The following is a 20,178-nucleotide window of genomic DNA, read 5'->3' as shown; positions in this document are numbered from 1 at the left end:
ACACACTTTTCCTGAAAACCTGAAATAATCTGTCTCCAATTAGAACAAAAAAATAAAGAATTAACATACTCCTTGGTTATCCACTCAAAGCAGGTACCTAATGCAAGAGACAGGGGGCTTGGAAAGAATAATTAAAACACGAACCTTCCCAAAACATAAAACACTTTAAAGAACAATGCAATCATACTAAAAGTCATATTAATGCAGACAAGAAAGTCTACTAAATTATCACTTACTAAATCATTGTTGCAACCGTAAAATATTCTGGTCTTCTAGTAATAATATTCTCCACCCTGGAACAACCAGCACCGCTAATCCTGCCCCAAATAACACTCCCTCTGAAACAGCTGCTCAGTTTAATACACATTTTATAAAAAACATTTAAACCCTTACTAAAGATTTTCCTGCTAACAATGCTGACATGGCCTCTTTTCAGACAGCAAACACCCCCAATTTCACCCTAAAAGCCACCCCAATCTCCTACATCAAACAGCTACCTCTTAAGTTGAACTATTGTTCTTCTTCAGTAGATAATCTCCCAGCAGAATACCTCAAGCTGGCTGCCAATTCTATATCAAATCCTGTGTCTCTTTTAATTAAGAGTCACTGCCAAGGAATCATATGTTCCTTCTCTATGGAAAAAAATTCTTCATCATCGCCTTTCATAAAGTAGGAACCTAATCTGATACAACCAGTTTCAGACTTATCACCATATTATATCATTTGTCAAAAATTCTGGAGAAGTGCATTCACAAGCAACTTCTTCAATATATTCTTCAGGAAAAGCTCCTGACCCCCACACAGCATGATTTTAGACCTTCCCATAGCACTATTATGGCCTTGTTCATAGGATCATAGGAGGTTACTAGGTTATTGGCCCTTGAGGCCCTTATGAGCCTAGCCAAGAGTTTAGCTCATGTTTAGACAAGTCAGCACCTGATGACCCTGTCCAGCAGGGACACGGGTGGAATCCCAGGGGTATATTTTCTGTTTCCCATCCAGTTATCCAGGTTGAACTTAAAAAGGAGTAAACAGGTACTCTGCTTGACGTGGACAGGGAGTCTATTCCATAGATGGGGGAGTCTCTGGGACACAAATGTGTCCCACCAGCAAGTCCTGTTGAAATCACAGACCAGGTTGAGACCACTCACATGAGTTACTCGAGTGGTGCTTGACTTGCAGATCTGAAGCAGTCCCATCAAGATGGGGTCTGTGATCACCTATGTATCGTGGGCATTTATTAGGAGGGGTTATGTTAGTTTGGAAAGTTTGGATGTTTCTACAGGTTATGTAGGGAGGGGTATTGAGCATTATTGTCTGTCTCTATCTGTAAGATGGTCTCTGCATCAGATGGGTGGGGACCCTGTTCCAGAGCATGGGGATTCTTTGAGACATGGATCTGTCTCACAAACATGTCTTATTTATGTCACAAGCTACATTTCAGTCCTTGGATCTAGTGGTTCTGAAGCTATTCATTTTGCAGATGTCTCATTTAGTCAAGTAAACAAGCAAGTATGTCTCCTTCCCAAGCTTGGAAAGTGTAGGAGATGTGGTAGGGAAGGAAAGAGAAGTGTGGATATTCTCATCTCCAGATGAGGGGTTGGTTTGTTATCCTCCCTGCCACCTTTAAGTATCTTGTCATTTTTCTTGTAAATCGCTCACATCCTTTTGACTGTTTACCCTTCCCCAGCTTTCTGTTGAATGATCCCAGCTAACATAGGTAGTTCGCGTTATATTTGGGAAAAGGACGGTGAAACAAATAGCTAAACTCTGGAATAGTATCCTCACACAAATAAACCTCTCCAACAAACTCAGTAGTTTTAAACCACTGCTTAAACAACATCTTAGCCAATCCTGATTACGAACATGCTCATCACAAAGTTAAGACGTTATGTTCACAGTGTGATATTCTCCTTAATCAGAATACTCTCAACCTCTCACTGTAATGACAAAACAATTTCTATACATAACTGCTGCCTGTACAATCCACTAAGCAGCATGTGGGTTTTCTCTTTAGTAACTTCCAGCTCTGTAAAATCTTAGAATGTATAAATGTAACTACTGTTTGTGTATAAATGTAAATAGAAAAGTAACTACTCTGTGTTTAACTGGAACTTAGTATAATGCAATGTAAAGCAAATGGAGCTTTTCTCCCCAGGCCTCCACTGAAAGTGCATATAATCCAGTCAGAATTTCCTGGTAAACAAAGACAAATACATAAATAAATAAATAATAAATAAAACAATGCTATGCCTGCCTGACGAAAGGATAGTCTGAATGAGTTGTCCTAATGAGGGACTAGAGTTCTGCTTAGGCAAATGAAGCTCCATCACTTAAGGATTAGAGTATTCCTTAGTCAAATAAAGCTCCATCACTTAAGGACTAGAGTACTCCATAGTCAAATGAAGCTCTATTACTTAAGTAGTTGGAATTCATAAATTCTAATGCCCTGGATCAACTAATCCATAGTCCCACCAGGGGCTCCAGTATCCTAGACCTGGTCATTACCAACATGGGAAATCAATGCTCCACACCTATGGCCACCCCCTTGTTGGTCAGGTCTGACCATAAGCTAATCACCCTTGACATCCACATCCCACCCCACCCCCCAATAAGGAAACCTCTGTAAAAAAGTCTCCAAAGCCAACTTCATGCTAATCAAGTCAGAAGTGACAAACTTCATGACACCCATGCAGACGGGAACTGAAAGTTCGACTGCTGAATCCTACACTAAGGCACTGTACGAGCACATCCACTCATGCATGAATCGTGCCATCCCAGATAGAACCAAGATTCTCTCCTCCAAAAAAAGGAAGCCAGCCTGGTGGTCCAATGCCATAAACAAACTTTACAACAAAAGGAAGAAACTGTTGCAGAAAAGAGGAAAATCCCAGGATGCAAAAAACTCCCTTACCAGCCTCAGTAAGAAGCTGAGATCCCTCATAAAATCCTCCAAAGCTAGTTACAAAAATAAAATTGCCAAAGATTCCAAAGACAACCATAAGGCATTCTATAGCTATGTCAAGAATCTAAATGGCAATTCTCAGATCTGCTCTGAGCTACAACAGAATGGCATTAAATATACTGATCCCAAGCATATTGCCAATATCCTGGCAGATTGATTCAGTGCCAATTTCACCCCCCCTCTCATCCCCTAAAGGGCCCATCTCAATATCGAAAGATTGTCAAATTCCGGTAATAATGGCCACACAGGTAAAAACCGCATTAACCAAAGCTATGAATACAGCATCCATGGGACCAGATGACATCCTGGGCTGTGTACTACTTGAACTACAAAATGAACTGGTACCTCACCTAAGTGTCATGTATCTACCTTGGATCCTGGGAACTACCGCCCCATCAGTCTGATGAGCCTGATCTGCAAGGCCATGGTACGTATTATCATGGAATTTATAAACAAAGACACCGGCAATCTTCCCCAAACCCCTGGGGAATTTTTCCCCACTCCAAGGGGGTTTGGGGGTTTTCCCCCCTTTTTAAAAAGGTCCTTTTTCATTTTGCAACTTATTAGTAAGCAGATGGCATCTAGGTCCGGGATGTTGATCATTTCACTGTACACTTGGCACTTATTAGGCGAGTCACTGAGTATAATGTCCCCTTCTGTATGTGCCTCTCCAAGCGGAACAGGGAATGACCACAATGCTTTCTCTAGAACATCAATGCCTAAATCATAAAACCAAACTGGATATTCAAAACCCTTTGCCGCCTCTCTCTTCTCAGTGCAGCAATACACGGCTTCTGAGGGCAATCTCTGTGTATTCTCTCTGATCTATTGCACATCTGCGAATTCAGTCAGGAGGGAATAGCTTACATCCTATTTCAGAGAGGTCTTTATTTATTTTATTTATTACATTTTGATAACTGGGTAGATGGACTGGTTCTTTAGACCCTGTTCAAGGTTCATAGGAGGGTCACTAGGTTAATGGCCCTAGAACCCTTACAAACCTAGCCATTTTTATCCCGAGTTTCCCCAATTGTCAGTGGTTGGGGTGAGGGTCTATGGTAGTTAATACTAATGCCCTCTGTCTAGGAGGGACATGCACGCACCACCTCAGAGTGAATTTGCAATCACCAATCCATTGATCTAGGTTGCATTTGAGAGATGATCAGGGGAGGGGCTTGGGTTTCAGAGGTGAATTGGAAGCTTACATTTCCAGGGAAGTATCAGTCTCCTGAGAGATGTATGTCTGTCTCTCCTGCACTTGACCTGTTCATGCCGGAGGCTAGGTAAAGATCGCCTTGGTGGTGCCCCTCATGCAGTTTGATTCACGGTGTGTAGCATCTCCATCAAGGGCGGGTCAGAGACTGCCCTGTAAGCCAGGCACGGGTTACCCCTTAGCAACCTGTAGGAGGACAGAATACCAGTGACAGGGTTTTCAGTCTTTTCTTTTGCAAAACTTGTTTTTGTGTAACGCCTGTTATTTTCGCATGGTGAGAAACCTCTGTGGTCTTTCCAACTGTTTGCAAAAGGTGTAACTGCTGAGATACACATGCAAAGGGGAGCTTTAATACTCAATTATTGATCTGATGAGAACCTAGTATAATGGAATTATAACATCCTTAGATCTAGATGTGATGCCTTTACTTATACGATGTGCCACATAGAAGGATTTCCTTGCTACTGGGATATATGGAGGTCAAAGTTCAGATTTCATTCAACCTGAGTACCCGGATCATGTACCACTGAGTCCATACCTTTGGTGTGCCATCAATAATGTAATTAGCAGGGATGTCAGCTTTCCCAAAGGGAATAATAATCCATTTTTTTGCATTAAGCTTTAATCTGTGGCTTTGGCACCAATCATTTGTCTGCGTTAACCCTGCCTGCAATATATTAACATTGTTGGGGGACTCAATGATTGCTCCCAATTTGCAATTGTCAGTGAACTCGGTCAGCCACACGCCATCCAAGTTTGCCTGGAGTTCTGAGAAATAAATTCCAAATAGTAAGGGGCCCAGCACAGAATCCTGTGGTACACCAATGGTGACTGGCCTTTTGCTAGAGGTGAAGTCACCCACGCTGACAGTAGATGCCCTGTCAGTGAACCAGTTGGCTACATATCTGGTAATGCAGGGATTAATTCCCAGTTTGGAGAGTTTCTCTATAATACCTGAGTGGGGAATTGTGTCAAATGCCTTGACCCAAGCCCATAGACAACAGCTGTAGTAACAGTGCAATTCATAACAATGGAACAAATAGCGAGGGATTACAAACTCTCTAAGATGATAGACATGACAATTAAGACAAATTAGATATGTATAAATCAAACAAGCTACAATGTATATACTTACATTCTCAACATTTGATATACAAAATAAATTGCAGAAGAGACTAATACAGATAACCCATAGCTTCATAGTTATGTCCTTGGCTAATGACCCCAGGGCCTTTATAGGTCAAAACATGCAATCTAAATCAATTGTTTTCTTATAGGTTCATAGGTTCATAAGTGTGTACTAGGCTATTGGCCCTGGAGCCTATACAAGCCTAGCCCATAGGATTACCCTAGCATCGTGCCACCCAACCTTAGTTCCCAGTGCTTCTGTCGAGTAAAGCCACTGGAGTGATCCCTGGGGTGAATTTTTTATTTCCCATCCACTCATAAAGATTTCTCTTGAAGAAGGTCCATGAGGTGCTCTGCTTGATATGTATGGAAAGTCTATTCCATAGCATGGGCAGTCTCTGGGTCATGAACCTCTTGCTCCAGCATGTTCTGTTGATTGTGGTAATGAGGTTAAGGTCTCTGGAGTGTGTAGTGCGGAGGGATTAGTATTTCTTTAGATGTAGCAACATGGCTTTGTACGTCAAGTAGAGATCGTCTTTAAGTAAGCGATATGAGACAGAGAATAGTTGGAGTTTTTTTACTTTGTTCATATAGGACAAGTGTTTAAGGTCTAGGATCCTCTTTGTGAGGTACTTTTGCGGCCTCTCCAGTTGTTGCAGGTGTTTAGTGAGGTACATGCCAAATGGGGCATTGTACTCAATGCTTGGCCTAATGAGGGAACAGTAGAGGGAGACAATGACCTCTTTCTTCCTGGATGCAAAACCCTTAGTAATGCGATGCGCCATATAGAAGGACTTTCTGACCACAGTGGCAATGTGGTGGTCAAAAGAGAGATTGCTGTCAACCTGTGTTACCAGATCTCTTATAATGCCTTCTGTGTTCAGTGGACTACCATTAATGTGGCAATTCATGGGAACTGGGTTTTTCCCAAAGGGGATGATGACACATTTTTTGGCACTGAGCTTAAGGCCATGGTTCTGACACCAGTCATTGGTCTCAGTGAAGCCTTTCTGTAGGATGTCAACATCACTCTGGGAATTAATAATAACTCCCAACTTGCAATCATCTGCAAACTTTGTCACCCAGAGTCCCTTTGTGTTGGCATGGACTTCAGAGAAGTAGATACCAAACAAGAAAGGACCCAGGACCAAACCCTGTGGGATTTCACTCATGACTTGTCGGCAGTCTGACTTGGAGTTAGGTACTTTCACACTATGGATTCCACCTGTGAGCCAGGCTCCTGGAGCTTCAAAATATGTGCGTGACAGCTCAAGGTTATAAAGGATAAAGTAGCTAAAGTATACATTTGCTTACTATACTTGTCCAGAAATCTTTTTTCCTTAACATTAAGAACAGTATTTCTGCCACATGATTCTTATCAATGAATACTTGGGTGTCCATGAGCCATGTCAAATCTGTCTGGCCTTTTAGGATCTAGGATCAGGGCATTTGGGTTAGTCTCAAACATGTGCAAGTGTGCGTCTTGTACTCAAGGCACTGTCACTGGCTTGGTGGGGGGTCATAGTCTAACACCTCAGAAGCCCTTTTTTGGTCATCAAAAAGCTAAGCAGTATGCTACTGAAGATTGTCCCTCATACGGGTCAAGGTATCCCCAGAAGTGAGGTTATCCAGTGGAGAGTCTAAAGTGTCTTTACTACTGTTGGGCAACTTCTGTGACCTATATATGTTGGTTTGCCTTCTTTCTACAGGGTGATGTTTGGTTCTACAAAATATTTGACAAGGAAGGGTTGGAGAGTCATTGCTACATTTAGGAGGGGGTTTGCTGGACAATGACCATATGGCATGCCAGTCATTCAAAAGGGTTAAGAATCCCTGAGCCAACAAGTACCAATATAGTGCTACTTTTAGCAAGGCCAGTAGGCCATCCAACTGAGGCTTTCTAAGCTCCAACCTAGGGTGTTTGAGAGAAGTTTGGAATTTAGGGAACTAGTTGTGCAATTTTTGTCATTGGCAGAAGTAAACACTTTTTGTCCTTCTTAAGAGAATGTCTCTCTATGAGCACTATAGAGTCATCACCACTCAAATGGTCTGCTTTATGCTCAATCCAAACAGATGTACTTAGGTTACATGACATAACACCTCTAATGGAGCTTGGTAAGAAACTGTTTTGATTCTAGGATGAGGGACTGTGCACCACCTCATTACTGGTGTCCTTGGATAGAGAAGTTCCTGGAGCATTCTCTGTCTCCACAATCCTAGAGGAAGACTTTCAATGGTGCACTTCGATCACTATGAGATGTCATCGAAGAATTACAGATGAATGACATTAGCGTTTTACAGTTTAAGTGTGCAAGCGCAGTGTCTCTCTAGACTTTGATCATCATTTTAGTCCTAAATTCCTTGCAGATGTTGCACAAGGCAATGTAGTGGTCAAGGCCTAAGCAATAATTTTAAGGACAGACCTGATAAGTATGCTTAATCTGTCTTTAGCAGGCACACATGATCTGCTTGGCTATCATACCCCACTATCTGAATGGTTGGGGAGGGAAGGAATGAAGCTCAGCTTTAGTCAAGAAAATACTACAGCCTCTGACAAAAATAAACTCTCTAACCAAGAAGAGAACTGGCAGATCTAGAAAAGGATTCAGTATAAGGAATTAGATAATTAAATCACTTCATATAAATAGACAAGGAAAATCCCCTATGGGGTACTTACCTGACTCTTGGAAGCAAGCCATTTGAGAGACTAATAATGCCAGTAGCATATACTGCTGCAAATCTGGACATCCCCAGTACCTGCCTCCCACCCCTTATCTCTAGGGAACAGATCATCACTGCTCTCTCACAGGCAAAAAATACAACATCCATGGGACCCAATAACATCACTGACTGCATCCTACATGAACTAATGCATGAACTTGCAGCACCATTAGGCACCCTATGCAACCAAAGCCTGAGTACTGGCTTCATTCCAGCCGAGTGGAAGACAGCCACTGTCATCCCTTTATACAAATGTTGAGTGTCCACCGATCTGGGAAATTATAGACCCATCAGCCTAACAAGCCTGATCTGCAAGGCCATGGAATGGATTATCATGGACCTCATTGACAGGGACATTGGCAACCTCCAACACTCGATCCCACACAGTTTGGCTTTGTCAAGGGGAGGTCATGTCTGTTAAATCTGGTCGATTTCTTTGAGACAGTCACCACAGCCATGGACGAGGGGAAGATGGTGCACACCGCCTACCTTGACTTGGCCAAAACCTTCGACGCTATTCCCCACTCGGGCATCGTAGATAAAATTCCTCAACTAGACATTGATCCACATGTTACCAAATGGGTAGCAAACTGGATCACTGATAGAACCCACCTAATCAAAATATGGGAAGCCACCTCAAGCAGTTGACCCGTAACAAGTGGTGTACCCCAGAGATAGGTCATAGGGCCTCTGTTATTAGAGAGATATACTTCTCTGAGGTGTAGGCCAAAACCAGTGGACTATGGCTGACCAGGTTTGCAGATGACTGCAAGCTGGGCACAGTCATCGATTCCCCAAGTGATGTGGATGTCCTTCAAGAGGGTCTCACCCAAACAAATAACTGGTGCCAGAAACATGACCTCAAGCTGAATGCTAAAAATTGCATCATCATCCCCTTTGGGGAGAATGAAATCCCCACATAATATGACATTAATAACAACGTCCTAAGTACACAATCAGTAGCAAGGAATTTGGGCACCCAGGTTGATAGCAACCTGACTTTTGACCGCCATGTTGCTTCCATTCTACTGAAAGCTTTCTACATGGCCCACCTCATAAGTAAGGGTATCTCATCCAGGGACAAAGAGGTCATAACATCCTTGTATTCTTCTGTTATAAGGCCAGTTATTGAGTACAATGCCCCTTTCGGCATGTACCTCGCAAAGCACATGCAGCAGCTGGAAAGACCAAAGAGCTTCCTCACTAGGAGAATCCAGGGCCTCAAACATCTACCATACACAGATAGGCTAAAAGCCCTAACTCTCTACTCATTTTCATATAGACTCCTCAGGGGTGTCCTCTGTTTGGCATATAAAGCAATCTCAGATCCCACCTTGATGGGACTGCTGCATATCCGCAAGTCAAACTCCACTCATGAAACCCGTACATGTGATCTCAATCTGGTCTGTGATATCAATAGGACTTATTGGTGAGACAGATTTGTGTCCCAGAGACTCCCCCATCTGTGGAATAGACTCCCTCTCCACATCAAGCAGAGAACCTCTTCACCCCTTTTGAGGTGAAACCTGGATAACTGGATGGGAAACAGAAAATACAGCCCTAGGATTCCACCTCTGTCCCTGCTAGACAGAGGCTTTGGGTGCTGACTTGTCTAAACATGGGATAAACTGTGGGCTAGGCTTATAAGGGCCTCAGGGCCTATAGCCTAGTAACCTCCCATGATCCTATGATGCTATGATGCTATGATCCTATGATGCAATGATCCCATGATCCCATGATCCCATGATCCTATGATGCTATAAGATGGCATCAGTTGACACCCCTTTTATATCACCAACTTACACATCAGTGAGAAGAAGCTGACCAAATAAAGCCTAACAGCATTTTGTAGATGGTAATTATACCTTGTACGTGCAGCAAGCTATTTTATTTATCTAGGGTTTGACTGAGAATCTTAATCTGTTCTACAACATTAATAAAAGATGCTAGAATAGATATGTGTATCATACAGAATTCACTTCTTTGGAATTGTCTTCCCCTACATAAAGCGATGTAATGCCTTTACTCTATTAAATGTAGACTGGAGGAATGAATGGGAGATTGCAAATGCAGCCCTGGATTAGTACCCATTTCCTTATGGATAGTGGTAAGATCAATGTTCTGCCAGCTCTGGTTTCTTCATTCTTAAATTACAAGGTCTTAAAACATCATGAGAATGCAGGACTAGGCTTCTGAAGATCCTCATGGAGTAATAGCCTAGTATGAACCTATGGACTTTTACTGACTAGGTTCCTCCCATTAGGTTAGTGGCCTCTTTCAGGGGAAACCTGAGGTGATAGGTGACACATTCAGGAGTGCAGTACCCATCCAATGCTGCACTGCAATGTCACCAATCCATTCAGCTTGAGTGGGAAAAGAAACTGCAGCCTTCTGGTCTTCCAACACCAAAGGTAAATGTGCTAGCTATCGAGCCACTGATCCTTAAAACCTTTAGAGCGCTAAATCACCATTAAGAAATACATCTATTAATTCACTGCTAGCTACAGATCCCCATCAACATCCCACAGAGATAATGAAAGTTACCTTAACACAATTGAGGGGTTAAATACCAAATTAAATACCTTCTTGTTAGGAATTTTCCATTACCCAAGCATTATTTGGCACACTTACACCGCTAAACATTTATATCCTGAGCACTTCCTGGACTTTGTTAAAGCCAATGTACTAGAACAAACTGTAGCTTTACCTATTAGAAACTCCAATATCCTTGACCTCTTCCTTAACAACCTAACCCATGCCTGTATTCCATGCTGCATCCACTCATTCCAGGCTAAATCTAACCACAAATCAATCATCCTCTCTGTCAGGCCTAGTGGTACCACCCCACCACCAAACAATACCAAGTGAGACCATATTTAGGGACTTCTCCAAGTCAAACCTTCAGAAGCTTGTAGAAGACTTATTTATTTATTTTACGTTTGTTGACCGGGGTAGTCCGAATGGATATATGTCCATTTTCAGTGGAGGACCGGTGAGAAAAGCTCCAGATAACACAAACAGAACATAACAGATATGAGTCAAACATATTTACAAAGCCCTCTAGTAGGTACTCACAATACAGGCAGTGTGTAATAGTATGCAAAAACAACAGGTTTCAGCAAGCTATTATAAGCAAGAGATGCGTACAATATTAATTTAAATAAGACATTGAATAAGTAATGATTAATCAGGGTTAGTACAGGGACAAAACCAGTGCTATTTAAAATACTATTTGAGGCCTTTTTTGAAGAGACTTAAAGAAGGTTTGAGAGTAAGGTTAGATGGAAGTGAATTCCAAGTTTTACAAATCACATTGGCAAACAGGGAGTTGCTAGCTGAGTTAATGGCTTTGTGGGTTTGGACCAACAGTTTATTGGATTATCGTAGTTGCCTCGAATTACTGTATGGCTTTATGATATTTTTGAGTGCCAGAGTATTTTCAGGGTGGTACAGAATTTTGTGTGCTACTATAAGCTGATTGAACAGAAGTAGGCTAGGCAGTTCTAGCCACCCGAGAAGAGTGAGGTTTTGACAGTGATTTGTCCTATATGTTGAGCCTATGGCAAATCTGGAAATATGGTTGTAACAGTGAGAGAGGTTACTAAGTTCAGTTTTGATCAAATTGGAGAGTATGGGGGATGCATATAGAAGGGTAGAGAGTAGGTGTGAGCGGGCGATTGCAGTCCTAGTTAATGGAGTTAGAAAAGGTTTGCTTCTATATAATGAGCCAAGCTTCTTATTAATGGTTTTTATAGTTTTATTGATATGCAGATCAAATTTGAGATTATTGTCCACTATTACTCCTAAAAGCTTAGTATGGTCATCTGGAGAGATAGAGGTATCGTTGTCGGGTGTTAAGGAGAATGAAATGGGGTGGATCTACTGGTGGGGTGAAGAGGAGCAGTTTAGTTTTGCTGGGATTTAACAACAGACGGTGATTAGAGAGCTAATTTTCAACTATGTTAAATGTGTTTTATATAAAGTTTTGCAGATCTAAAGGGGAGGAGGCCGTACAGATCAGGGTAGAATTATCTGTCAGGGATGGCAGTATGAAGATTGTTGATGAAGATAGAAAAGAGTAGAGGACCTAGAATAGAGTCCTGAGGGACACCAAGGGTGAGGACCTAGAATAGAGCACTGAGGGACACCAAGGGTGAGGACCTAGAATAGAGCCCTGAGGAACGCCAAGGGTGAGGACCTAGAATAGAGCCCTGAGGGACACCAAGGGTGAGGACCTAGAATAGAGCCCTGAGGGACACCAAGGGTGAGGACCTAGAATAGAGCCCTGAGGGACACCAAGGGTGAGGACCTAGAATAGAGCCCTGAGGGACACCAAGGGTGAGGACCTAGAATAGAGCCCTGAGGGACACCAAGGATGAGGACCTAGAGTAGAGCCATGAGGGACACCAAGGGTGAGAGGTAGCAGGGTGGACAATTTGCCCTGCCATAATACAGCCTGTTGTCTGCCATTCAGATAGGATAGGAACCACTGAATAGCATGGTTAACTAGGGAGATGCATTTTAGGGAATGGATGAGTAATTTGTGGTTGACCATATCAAATGCCTTCGACAGGTCTAGAACTAGGGCTGAAGACAGCCTGTTGGTGTTCCTATTTTGGAATATGGTATTTGTGAAAGAAAGGAGGGCAGTGGTGGTGCTGTAATGTGGCCTAAAGCCATGCTGAGAGTTGGCAAGCAGACCGTTCTGAATGAGATAGTCCATAAGTTGCTTATGAACGCACTTCTCCATTAATCTAGCTAGTGGCAAAAGAATGGCAATCGGTCTGTAGCTGGACAGCTCTGTTGAAATTCCCCCGTTGTGGAGTGGGATAACGTGGGATATTTTCTAGATTGAGGGGATAGTTCCATCAGTTAGTGTTCTATTGATTAGGCTAGAGTTGGGGATTGCTATGGCATCGGCAGCTTTTTGTAGGTACTCTGCAGGAAGGAGGTCAGCAGGAAGGGTGGTTGGTTTTAGTTTTTTGATAATGGATCGGATTAAAGTGGTAGAGACAGGTTGGAAGTTCAAGGGGGGGAGATAGGTGCATGTGTTAGTCGTAGAGTTAGAGTGGGTGGGAGTAAGATGGTTAGCTAAAGACTGAATAGTTTCAGTGAAAAAGTTATTAAAGGCAGTGGCAACAGTTTCTGGGTGTAATTTGATGGGGTTGGGGTAGTTCTAGATGAAGGGGTGCATACACCTGATGAAGCTATTGTGAAAGCACTTGTGCTGAATAAAATAGAGCTGCTCAACATTTTCGATTTATGGTTGGTCCTTCATGCCAGTAGGAGAACTTTATGCTGTTTGGAATATTTGGAGCCAGATCTTTGCTATTGTTTTTTTTATATATATATATATATATATATATATATATATATATATATATATATATATACATACATTTTTTTAATACAGTGAGACAACTAAATGGGAAGAAATCCGGGCAATCAAAATATATACTAGAACACCACCGCCTTCTCTGATAGTCTAAGAAACCGATGCTAAAATATGTAAACATAAAACTTATCTCATATAATGCAACAAAGTGTAAACCTAATAAATACCAACTAAATAAATAACTAATAGTTAAAAAATAACTAAATAGTTAACAGGTGTATTCCCATTAGTCTCTACCTAATGCTTTTATTTTTAGCAAGCTACTAATGGAAATGTTATCATCTAGACTATTGGAGAAGGTGGTGGTGTTCTAGTATATATTTTGATTGCCCGAATTTCTTCCCATTTTAGTTGTCTCACTGTAGTAAAAAAAAAAATATATATATATATATATATATATATATATATATATATATATAGATATATATATATATATATATATATATATATATATATATATATATTTTTTTTTTTTAAACAGTTGTAACCTATGTAATATGAGCATTTAAACCAAACCAAAGCTGCCAATACTGTGTTATATGGAACCTAATTTAGAATTCCATGCTTATTGTGCATTTGTTTATCCTTTGTTAGGAGTTGCATGATTATACATGAACAATTATTGTTGTTTATATTTATTAGAGTACTGCCAATATATATTAGTTATTTATTTATTATTTATTATTATTTTATGCATGTGATTTGCACTTGTATATGGTTTTTGCTCAATGTTCTTTTTAGATACACTGTTTCTTTAATTAGAACTTTTTGCTCTGCCAGGAAGTGATGTCATTTGGGAGGGAGATTTTCAGTGTTTTTAGTATTTAAACTCTGCTTTAATGTTCAGTTCTTGTTTGATAAAGTCTCCTGAATTGTAAGATTGGAGATGAAAGCGCTTATTATTTTACGTTGGTGAATACTGATAATCATTTTTATTCTAATAAAGGACTGTTTTTACCATTCTGCGTTGGTATATACTTGCCAGTGGACTTCATTCCATTTTTTGGATTTACACAAAAAAACTACCCTACCTAACCAGACTACTGCAACCTCCTAGGAAGGCACGCACTGAAACACGCATGCATCCCCATGTACCTGTCTTGTAAAATCCAAGGCATTTGCCTCCACAGGCTTTTGGTTATGTTCATTAACACAATGGTAGAGAGTAGACATATTAATTTTTCAGCGCTGAATGGCTTGCCTGCATGAATGCATTATTGCAGGCAGTTCTGGGGTGGGCACATAGTTAATTACCTTATGCCTCTTCACCAGAATGTCTCATTAGCATTTAGCATGGCTGTTGTGACACCCCACTATTGTGCTGCACATCAGCTTGCAAAAGTGCAAAGTTAGGACTGCCTCTGAGACAGAAGTGACTCTTCCAGACTACAAACACACACACACAGACACACACACACACACACACACACACACACACACACACACACACACACACACACACACACACACACACACACACACACACACACACACACACACACGCGCGTGTGTGTGTTATATCATTTATTTTTATTTTTGCCTCTCTTCGTGCCGAAGGTACACATATTTTGGTGTCTTCAAGACTTGGTAATGATGAATGCACCACAGTTACATAATCCCTGTAAATACACTCTCACTACTTTTTCAGTTAATTGAACATTTTAATTAGAAATATGTCCAGTTTTCCAGATAGCAAATATAGAGACATAATTGCTAAAACACTGAAAGAAACAAATTAACTGACAATATTTGTGAGTTAGATTTCACCTTTAGAATTACATATAATTTTATTTTAAGGTTCTAATTATTTTGAACTTCTTGACTTGCATGTCAGGTGAGAAGTTTCAAATTACATGGGTGATAGTATATATCTCAAGTGCCAAATGTCAAATGACTTACATATTTATTGAATCAGCACCACTGCCCACAGGCCTAAAGGGCAAGTGAACATCATTAAATTTGCCAAGTTTACCTACAGGTTGTGAAACGTCTTTTATTTTTTCTTTATGCTTTTATTAAAAGTATCCTATCTGTTCAACAGAAGAAAGATTTAATAGTCTGAAAAGTATGCTGACTTGATAACAGGTTTTTCCTGCCTACTCACACCAGTCTATGCTAAACTTGATGTGACCTGCTGTTAATGACTAATAAAGGCCACTGTTTCTGTCAGTAGCAACCAGGAGTTATGCCATTTTAATTAGCTCTCAGTCCAGAAGATTTTATATTTGTTTATTTGTACTTCTGATTACCAGTTAACTGGGATCATCCTTAATACTCTATGTTCTGTCATTTATCTGAAGAGCATAACAAAAATTGGAAAACTAGAAGAGAAATTCCTGAACAAATGAGAGTTAATGACTGTGGTGTATACAATGGTGTTTGGCATTTTATGGCGTTGTTAGTAACTAACTGAATCAACTGCTGTGTTACAGTGAATGCGATATATGGATGTTTACATCTATGGGTGAGTGTGGCAGAGAAATGGCCTTAGAAGGTCAATGTGATTTGGTTCCTTGGGTTCAGTGCCTGCACAGTCACCTTGTAAACTGCTCTTTTTTGAACAGATGCATACAGAGTCATGACTTGCTCTGCATGATTACTATGTGACTGTTGGTACTGCTTCTACCCGAGGCAGCAGAAACGATTATTTATGTGATAGATAAATCTCTGGCAAATATTTACTCATAAAATAAAATAAAAATGATCTGAGCACTCCAAAAAGTGCCTGCCTTTATTAAATTACAAATGTATTGAGATCTTTCATCCGTAAAACTAGGGACTATATCAGAATACAAAAAAAAATGCATTTGACTCAATTTAAATATCCCATCTTGCATCCAATTGAACAAACAACCAATCAGCAAACTAGTTGCAGCAGGAAATGCTATTACATCAACACATACCCTAAAATACACCTCTATTAAGGTGGATCACTATACTAAAAACTATAAAAATATATATGTTATATACATACATATATAGGTATGTTCAGTTCCAATACTTTCAGAACCAGCCTTACTTGATAACGATTCTAAAATAAACTTTAAAAAACAATTAGAAATACAATATAAAATACAATCTATAAATTATTAGTCTGCTCATACAGCACAGGTGTAATGGAAATGGCATAATTTACTCATACCTAATAGATATGCTATGGCTGCTGTTGTCCGACTATTATGTTTCGGTTACTGCTGTCAAACCAAATACTGTGTTGCTGTTACTGTTGTCCAACTGAATAGTATGTTTCTGTTACTGTTGACACATTGAATATTATGTTGTCCATGTTGCTGTTGCTGCTATTAGACTGTATTTTATGCTGCTGTTACTATTGTCAGACTGCAGATTATGTTACTGTTACTGTTGTCAGATGGCTTATATTATGTTGGTGTTACTGAGCCAGACTGCAGATTATGTTGCTGTTACTGTTGTCATTCTATAGATAATGTTGCTGTTACTGTTGTCAGATGGCTTATATTATGTTGGTGTTACTGTTGTCAGACTGCAGATTATGTTGCTGTTACTGTTGCCAGACTGTAGATAATGTTGCTGTTACTGTTGTAAAATGGCTTATATTATGTTGCATTGTCAGACTATAGATTATGTTGCTGTTACTGTTGTCAGACTGTAGATAATGTTGCTGCTACTGTTGTCAGATGGCTTAAATTATGTTGGTGTTACTGTTGTCAGACTGCAGATTATGTTGCTGTTACTGTTGTCAGACTGTAGATAATGTTGCTGTACTGTTGTCAGATGGCTTATATTATGTTGCATTGTCAGACTATAGATTATGTTGCTGTTACTGTTGTCAGACTGTAGATAATGTTGCTGCTACTGTTGTCAGATGGCTTAAATTATGTTGGTGTTACTGTTGTCAGACTGCAGATTATGTTGCTGTTACTGTTGTCAGACTGTAGATAATGTTGCTGTTACTGTTGTCAGATGGCTTATATTATGTTGCATTGTCAGACTATAGATTATGTTGCTGTTACTGTTGTCAGACTGTAGATAATGTTGCTGTTACTGTTGTCAGATGGCTTATATTATGTTGCATTGTCAGACTATAGTTTATGTTGCTGTTACTGTTGTCAGACTGTAGATAATGTTGCTGTCACTGTTGTCAGAGGGCTTATATTATGTTGGTGTTACTGTTGTCAGACTGCAGGTTATGTTGCTGTTACTGTTGTCAGACTGCAGGTTATGTTGCTGTTACTGTTGTCAGACTGCAGATTATGTTACTGTTACTGTTGTCAGATGGCTTATATTATGTTGTTGTTACTGTTATCAGACTGCAGATTATGTTGCTGTTACTGCTGACAGACTTTAGATTATGTTGCCGTTATTGTCACCAGATGTCTTATGTTGGTGTTACTGTTGTCAGACTGCAGATTATGCTGCTGTTACTGTTGTCAGACTGGTTTATATTATGTTGGTGTTACTGAGTCAGACTGCAGATTATGTTGCTGTTACTGCTGACAGACTTTAGATTATGTTGCTGTTATTGTCACCAGATGTCTTATGTTGGTGTTACTGTTGTCAGACTGTTGTCAGACTGCAGATTATGCTGCTGTTATTGTTGTCAGACTGAATATTATGTTGCTGTTATTGTCACCAGATGTCTTATATTATGTTGGTGTTACTGTTGTCAGACTGCAGATTATGCTGTTGTTACTGTTGTCAGACTTTAGATTATGTTGCTGTTACTGTTGTCAGACAGCAGATTATGTTACTGTTACTGTTAGACTGCAGATTATGCTGCTGTTTCTGTTATCAGAGTGCAGATTATGTTGCTGCAGATTATGTAGGTGTTAATGTTATCAGAGTGCAAATTATGTTGCTGTTACTGTTGTCAGACTGCAGAATAAGTTGCTGTTACTGTTGTCAGATGTTTTATGTTGGTGTTACTGTTATCAGGCAGCTTATATTATGTTGCTGTTACTGTTGTTAGACTGCATGTTATGTTGTTATTGTTGTCAAACTGCAGATTATGTTGCTGTTTCTGTTGTCAGACTGCAGATTATGTTGCTGTTTCTGTTGTCTGACTGCAGATTAAGTGCTTGTTACTGTTGTCAGACTGCATGTTATGTTGCTGTTATTGTTGTCAAACTGCAGATTATGTTGCTGTTTATGTTGTCTGACTCCACATTCATTTGCTGTTTCTGTTGTCACACTGCAGATTATGTTGCTGTTACTGTTGTCAGACTTCAGATTATGTTGATGTTACTGTTGTCAAACTCCATATTATGTTGTTGTTACTGTTGCCAAATGTCTTATTATGTTGGTGTTACTGTTGTCAGACTGCAGAATATGTTCCTGTTATTGCTGTCAGACTGCAGATTACGCTGCTGTTACTGTTGTCAGACTGCAGATTATGTTGCTGTTATTGTTGTCAGAGTTTAGATTATGTTGCTGTTAATGTTGTTAAACTAAAGATTATGTTGCTGTTACTGTTTTCATATTACAGATTATGTGGCTGTTAATGATATCAGACTGAAGATTATGTTGATGTTATTATTGTCAGACTTTAGATTATGTTGGTGTTACTGTTGTCAGACTGCTGATAATGTTGCTGTTACTGTTATCAGACTGAAGATTATGTTGCTGTTACTATCATCAGGCTTCATGTTATGTTGCAATTACTGATGTAAGACATCTTAGATTATGTTAATGTGACTGTTGTTAGACTGCAAATTATGTTTCTGTTACTATTGTCAAACTATAGATTATGTTGCTGTTACTGTTGTCAAACTGCAGATTATGTTGCTGTTTCTGTTCTTAAACTGCACATTATGTTGCTGTTATTGTTGTCAGATGGTGCATATTATGTTGGTGTTACTGTTGTCAGACTGCATATTATGTTACTGTGACTGTTGTCAGACTGAAAATTATGTTTCTGTTACTGTTGTCAGACTTTAAATTATGTTGCTGTTACTGTTGTCAAACTGCAGATTATGTTGCTGTTACTGTTGTCAGACTACAGATTATGTTGCTGTTACTATTGTCAAACTGCAGATTATGTTGCTGTTTCTGTTGTCAGACTGCAAGTTATGTTGCTGTTATTGTTGTCAGATGGCTCATATTATGTTGGTGTTACTGTTGTCAGACTGCAGATTATGTTACTGTTACTGTTGTCAAACTGCAGATTATGTTGCTGTTTCTGTTCTCAAACTGCAGATTATGTTGCTGTTATTGTTGCCAGATGGTACATATTATGTTGGTGTTACTGTTGTCAGACTGCATATTATGTTACTGTGACTGTTGTCAGACTGCAAATTATGTTTCTGTTACTGTTGTCAGACTTTAGATTATGTTGCTGTTACTGTTGTCAAACTGCAGATTATGTTGCTGTTACTGTTGTCAGACTACAGATTATGTTGCTGTTACTGTTGTCAAACTGCAGATTATGTTGCTGTTTCTGTTGTCAGACTGCAAGTTATGTTGCTGTTATTGTTGTCAGATGGCTCATATTATGTTGGTGTTGCTGTTGTCAGACTGCAGATTATGTTGCTGTTACTGTTGTTAGACTGCATCTTATGTTGTTGTTACTGTTGTCAGATGGCTTATATTATGTTGGTGTTACTTTTGACAGACTACATATTATGTTGCTGTAACTGTTGTCAGACAATCTATATTATGTGATGGTTACTTTTGTCAGATTGTAGATTATGTTGCTGTTACTGTTGTCAGACTTTAGATTATGTTGCTGTTGTCAGACTTCAGATTATGTTGCTGTTACTGTTGTCAGATGTCTTATAT

The sequence above is a fragment of the Protopterus annectens genome, chromosome 2.part1, assembly GCF_019279795.1.
Source record: "Protopterus annectens isolate FY-2018-M chromosome 2.part1, PAN1.0, whole genome shotgun sequence".
Classification (NCBI taxonomy): Eukaryota; Metazoa; Chordata; order Ceratodontiformes; family Protopteridae; genus Protopterus; species Protopterus annectens.
This window is presented reverse-complemented; position numbering follows the sequence as displayed.